General features: G+C 39.5%; 1 long non-coding RNA gene across 1 annotated transcript in view; it reads left to right on the top strand.

Annotated features, from left to right (window-relative positions):
* The first annotated feature begins 1447 nt into the window (after positions 1-1447).
* The window catches only part of LOC112488314 (uncharacterized), a 13401-nt gene continuing 7676 nt past the window's right edge, over positions 1448-7172 (top strand). Inside the window, exon 1 of the long non-coding RNA XR_003052233.1 lies at positions 1448-1789. This is a non-coding gene — a long non-coding RNA (uncharacterized LOC112488314). The remainder of the gene's footprint in view (positions 1790-7172) is intronic.

Genomic DNA, 7172 nt, shown 5'->3' on the forward strand with positions numbered 1-7172 from the left:
ACTGAAAATACAAAAGAGAATCGGAGAAAACGAGCGAAACGTTAGATCTTTGTAGCAGCACGTTAGCCACAGACACCGTGGTGTTGTTTGATCCCTCTTAGACTTTTTTATCTGGATTTATGGCGCAACATAGACTTAAGAAGTAGTACTTTAGTACACGGACCAGTACTCAACGATGAAGTACAGATCCATTAAATGTGTAGATTATTTTAACGTTAATGACAACGGCTGGAATTTCAAACGTGAACAGACTTGTTGACTCAGACCTGGACCTGGAACCAAAGGGATGTGACCTGGACTTGCATTAGGGATTACACACAACACTCATTACCTTGTGATAGATGGATGGAAGGAGATGGACGGATAATAGAATGGATGGACGGATAACAAATGGTGAATGAATGGATGGGTGGATGGATGGGTTATGGATAAATGGAGAGATGAAGGATGGAATGATGAATGGATGAATCAATGGATGGATTGGATTAGAGATTGAGCAGATGGATGGATGACATCATAGACTCAACCATCGAAGTCCAAACTAAGACCCTACGGTTGAATCAAATTCATAACAGTAGTTGTGTTTTTTAATGCCAATGAATGATGGTCCTGTTTTTACATTTCTTCATACATATATATATATAATGATAACAATAATAATAACAATAATAAATTTTATTTCATGGGTGCCTTTCTGTCACCTTACAATGAATACAAAGATAACAATACAACATTAAAAAAAAATAATTTTATTCATCCAGCATTGACCCGTGTTTCATTTTGAACAGTTTTTTTTTTTATCTTAAAAAAATCGAGAAAAAACAGTACACTGAATTTAAGCTTTGCATGAAGATGATTTTTTTTGTTTTTTTTTGTCATTTCAGACCTGAAATGAGGCAAAGAGGCAGGTTGCGACCTGGTGATTAAGACATTGGCCAAAATTCTAAAAAGAAGGAACTCTCTGATGGAAACTCAGTTTGCACAAGTGTTCAGACTTAAATAGAGGATGTGTAGAGAAATAGCTGTGTTGTTTTTACAAGCCTTATTTTAACTCTCTCTTGAAGCTCTCTGACTTTCCCTTCTGTGAGTTCTTCCTCTGTTGATGTTGATGCCCCTGTCAAAAACATCATTAGACATTTACTTCTAAAAATAAAGTGAGAAATCCAGTCACCAAATCTCCTGTCTTCTGTTCTGTGGAAATTACATTTTCAGTTTAAATCTGTTTGAAAATTGAGAACAGAGATAAAAATCCCACAGCATATTTTACACATATATTTGTTTTTGTTTTTTTTAACAGTCCTGTTTCTTAAAAACAGGAAGGAAGATGAAAACCCAGCATCTGAAACAAAGACAGTGAACGCCACCATCATCAGAGGAAAACGAAAATAGTCTGTTTTCTGTGCTGCTTTTGTCTCACGCACATACTGTTGTGGCAAAATGAAACAGAAAATTACAGTAATTTAGGGTAATGGCGATAAAATAGCAGAATGGGAGACAAAGGTTTGGCTGTTTTCTAAAACTCTCAAGACTGAGAAAACACAAAAGTCAGAATGACAGATGAGGAAAACGCACAATGGAGAGACGAAATGAAAGAATGGAAGTGCACAGGGTTGTCATGGAGGTTTTCAAACACCATCTAACGCAAGTTCTGTTTCCTGACCTGGACTGTTTCAGATCTGGATACTTTGAACTGACGGCAAACACAGCATCAACATAAATGACAGAAAGAGGAAGAAAATAGAGGAAGAAATGGAGAAGAAGCTGCAGTCGGCCTGCTCTGCTTTTTTATGTAAGTGGATGATCTAATAAGTCTGTACTCGTGTAGTGATGTCACTGTTACTAAGCAGACCAATTATGTCTCAGTAAGGGAAATGCAATCAGAATGATGTGACGTTTTGATGGGATATGAAATCTATATTCAATTTTGATGAACAAACATGTTCTAGTAAAAGAAAATCTATTTTCTAAAGAGAGGCCATATGGACCAACATACATATGAAAATAATATAAAACAGACGTGTGTTAAATGTCAACTTTCTAGACAAAAGGAAACAAATATTGCATTTTTTCCATAAAAAGATGGAAAGATGCATAAAAGGAATAAAATATTAAACAAAGGTTTCGTCTATGAGTCAAACATCGTAAATCAGTGATGAAAAAAAAAACATCATCGTCATCGTTGTCATTTTGATTCACCACAGTGATTCTCAAACACATCTTTATACGTTCCTAAATAAAATGTAAAAAAGTAACAAACGGTGACGGCAGGAACAAGAGCGAAATCAGTTTGAGAACAGGTCAGGTTTGGGTTGGATTTCTGTTGGTCCTGTTTGCTCTGTCATTGGCCCAGATTATCAATGACAGAGCTATTTTTGTTGGTCAAATGTTTCAAGGAGGCAAAACAACGGTGTAGTGGACGATGAAGTGGTTTTTGGTTGGAGAGAGACGGAAAGAGAACCTTTGAATTAAAACTGTAACTTAAATATATATTTATGGCCTCAGCACTCGCGAAGAACAAGATGTTTGTGTGACATACCATTCAGCCTCTCTGTGAACTGATTTTGGTACCAGTGTTGCATCAGACATGCATTCAGCTCATAGTGCACATTAAATGTGAATTTTAAATAACTTCCAAGATGGAGTTCAATGATTTTTAAGGCAGTGACCGAGGAGAAAAAAAAAAAAAAACATTCCATCAAGAAAAACTGTAAATATTTGCTGGTTGTTTTTTCAGTTTACAGAAAAATAAACAGATTTAATAATTTAAAAGGTCTTAAACCCACCACATCTCAAAATATTGGAGAAAAAAAACAGAGTTCAATCAGTTTAAATATAAATGACTTGTCTTGTCAGAGTTGATGGAGTTGAAACATTAACTTCTTACATGTCCACTCATTAGAAGACTTTGTAGGATAACTTTGAGACTTGACTGGAGTTGTGGAGCTAACTGCTAATCTTTTGTTCAAACTTTAATGATTTTAATGAAAGAAAACCAGTGATACTGATGCTGGTAAAAAGCTACTTTGATCAAAGCCTGAAGACCAGAGTGGAAAAGGACCTCAAAGAAACATGTTGGCCAAGTAACACAGCCGACATCTCTCAGTTCAGGCATTCAGCACAGTGTTTTCCCCCTTCATTCCTAGTTCTATTGCAGGAAGTGCAGAGAGTGGAATCATGTGAATCAATAGGAAAGAACCTGCTACTCCCCATTAATGATGCCGTGTATGTGTGAGCACTAATTAGCCTCCATTAGCTTGGACAAGAGCTGCAGAGAGAGGGGAGCATCAAAATTTAATGAGCCTCTTGAAGCCACTCTGCAAATTTGCTGCGGTTAAAGTGATGCATCCAACTCCTCGTACACATGCACACAATCACACACACTCTGCCGGCTTGTACTTTTTACATAAATAGGTGTGTTAGTCAATACGAGTGATATTAGGAGCGGGGGGGACATCATGTCCACTTAGCAGCGCTGCCTGTTTCTAGCCGTGACTCACCGATGAGATACATTTACTTACAGGAACTTTCACTGTACGTGAGTCACTAAATAAATGAGGACAAATGAGGCAGAGTGGCCTTTACTTCACTGCTCCGGCTACGGCAACAAGCCCTTCTTCCCAGACTTCCTCCAGTTTAACTTTAATCCTTCTCCCCAGACTTCCTCCAGTTTAACTTTAATTTACAGATTACATGCTCCGTCAGGCTACATCTATTTCCAAAGACCTTTTCATCACCCTGGTCTCCGGCAGATTTCAACAGCCTGAGCTGAGACCTCTATTGACTTCTGCATGTGTGCATTAACTGCTTAAAACAGTTCTTTGGAGGGTAAAAGAGTTTAAGGTTGTTTCATGTCGTACAGAATCGTTCAAATTTACAAATAAATGGTCTCAGTAGAGGAAGCAAATGTCCAGAACCCCCCTCCCCCACACAGTTAATGTGTAACGTCTAAGGAAAATGTCCAGACGGGCTTCGACTAATTGAATAACTTCAACAAATCACTTTCAGCCTGTCTCTTTATCAGGGGTCATCACAGCGGGGGTCCACTGGTGATTTGATAGATTTTTTTTACAGCTTCCTGATGCAACACAACCTCACATTTGGGGCATCGGTGTTAGCGAGCCCAGGATAAAATGATAGTCCATGGTTTTATGATATAAACAGGAAACTGAGGCAACAATATGAATGAACCAAATCTGGTTCAGACTGTTGTTTTTCCCCCAGTTCTTTATTAATCCCTTAAGGGAAATTTCTCTCTCCATCTAAACCATCAGTGGAGCCCCCCAGTGATTAACACCGGAAAGACTGGAGCAGTGGGCTGCACTTTGGTGATGCACCAATGTGGGAGTTGGTTTGGTTCTTGCTCCACACACCACTGTCCTGCAGAGGGTGTAGGTGGAACCACAATCCTCCGATTGGTCGTTGTTGTAATGACAATGTTGGACATCAACGTTATGGCAACAGCAGTGACAGCAGCATAACGCATCACAAATGTGATGTGGCTCAACAGTGGAGAAGAATCATCTTTGATGTTCAGTAGACAGATCTGCAGCGATGGCACGGTAATGTCAGCGTGTGCCGAGGCCGAGGACTATTAACTAGGGTTCAAAGGTCAAAGATGGTCCGACCCTCTGCTAATGAGACGTACCTAATAAAGTGGGCAGTTTTTTTATAGCTCCACATAAAATACATTCATTTACGTTTGATTCTCAGTGTTAGAAACAGGTTAAGGAACAGCTGAAGAGGAGGATATTTATAGACACAGCGTTTAACATTTCCATTGTTGTTGGTACTGAGAGTATCACTGGGAACTACAGTACATACAAGTATTTTACCTACTGTAGTATTACTCATGCCTCATGATTTAAAAGAATTGTGATTTTGTTTTAGTACTACCGTAAAATACAAGTGTAAATTACTTCATTTTACAGGTGGATTAAAAAAAAAAACTGAACTGAACAATAAAATAACACTATTGTTCTCAGTTTGAGATTTGACTGAACAATAAAATAACACTATTGTTCTGTGTTCCCTCTGAAGTCTGATTACCCAGGCCTATTTTACTGGCATCTTAACCAGTTTTTGTCAAGTCTTCAGGGTTTTAGGATATTAGATATTTGTTTTTATAATAACCTCAGTTATGACACTGGTATTGACAGACACTCAGGTCGCTTCAAATTGCATCTCAAAAAGTCCATTATAATTGTAACATTTGCCTCCGCTGTGGGAGATTCTGCAGTGTTTGATGAGCGTCTGATAAAACCTTCATACAGAACCCCCCCGCACACACACACACACACACACACTTCAGACAGACAGAGAGTCTGCCTCCTGGGCCACTAATGGACACAGACAGCAGCAGAGATCAATACAAGACACACACACACACACACACACATACAGAGAGAGAGAGAGAGAGAGAGAGAGTGGAAGTGGTCTAACAGCAACACATTAATGGACTGCTCTGGTGGCTTTAGTTCTAAGACAGAAAGAGCCGTTAGACACGGTTCCTCGTGTGTCTGAACACCAACATCAACACATTAAATGACATCTGACATTCTTCAGGTTAGTCTGTGGTTTCAGTCATGTGACCGTTCAGTCCCACGGCAACTGCACTGATAAACATGTTCAGGCTTAAATCATACCTCCATACAGTAAGCCTAAATAACAGACGGGAAACACTTACTTTTTCTGTTTTCTGTAGACTAGTCCGGTCCAGAGTCCGGTCCAGAGTCCGGTCCAGAGTCCGGTCCAGAGTCCGGTCCAGAGTCCGGTCCAGAGTCCGGTCCAGAGTCCGGTCCAGAGTCCGGTCCAGAGTCCGGTCCAGGGCACAGTCGTGTTGCTGGGACCTGGTTTACATGGTCTCGTCTTTCTTCCTAAAATGAATTATTCATGGTCAACAAACAGGATCAAAGTAAATCCAGTAATTGCAGGAATATCATTGTCATTAAAAGCCCAGCAGGGTTCTGGTCAGTTCCCAACAGACTTGTGACATGACTGGACCCAGAACATAGTTCTCAAAATAACTAGAGCTGCTGGGGGTTAAAACTGACGTTCTTACAGGTTTTGGACTAACGTAACAAATTCCTGAGATTATATCGGTTATGGACCATGATTTAGTCTGTGGAACACAGACATAAAACTCTGGAAACTCTGGTCAAGGCTGTATTCACAGGAGAACATCTAATTTAACTACGATGTCACCTTCTTAGCTTGTCACATGATCTGACGGCTACGTCCATGGTACAACACAACAGGCACGACCAGTAAGGATCTCAGCTGCTGAGGAGGTGAAGAGCTGTTCTGAATCTGCTGATTCCTGCATAGCATAGCATAGCATAGCATAGCATAGCATAGCATTGCACAGCATTGCATAGAATAGTCTTTATTTTTAACGAAAGACACAGCAGTACAGCACAAGAAATGAGCTTAGCCACTATAGCTAAGTAACCTATAATAACTGTATAATAAAAGGCAGGAATAAAACTGAACGTGAAACACTAACATTTAAAGATTATTATACCTAAAACAAGTCTTCAATGGCTGAACAAAAATCACAGAAAAAATAGGAAAAATTACCAAAAGGTGGAATGAGCAGAATGAGCTTATTGGAGTGAATGTGTTAAAGTTTTAAATGAAAAGAAAATATGGTTCAAAAGAAGGTGAAGCTCTAACCTTCCCACGTGTCAATAAAAACCCCAGTGCATCAGAGGCAAGAAAGTCAGGAATAAAAAAAAACATTTTTTAGGAGTACATAAATTGTATTAGTAAAGTATTTCGTGGTCTAAAGTATCACCTTAGCAGCTGCTGGGCCATAGCTCTGTCTTTTTTATTGAATCTGACCTGCTCTGTAACAACTTTGGAAGGCTTTAATATCAGTCTTTGACATGGAGAGAAACAGAGCAGACTCACTTCATACATGTCTGGTATTAGTTCACCACAGTGGGCTCACATACCGACCTGCCATCATTTCACTTTCTGCGGCTCAATACTGCTGCTGAACTTTTAGAACCTCCAACTCGTCTTAGACATTTAATCCATCGGCAGAAAAAAAAAACCAACCCAGAAACTCCTAGATTACATTTTGAATAGCTGGCTGCTCCCTAATTCAATCTGTGTAGCGAGGAGACAGAAGCTTGTAGCAGGACGGTGGCTCTGTCTGAGCGGCGATGACA

This window comes from Cynoglossus semilaevis, chromosome 16 (assembly GCF_000523025.1).
Source record: "Cynoglossus semilaevis isolate Cse_v1.0 chromosome 16, Cse_v1.0, whole genome shotgun sequence".
Classification (NCBI taxonomy): Eukaryota; Metazoa; Chordata; class Actinopteri; order Pleuronectiformes; family Cynoglossidae; genus Cynoglossus; species Cynoglossus semilaevis.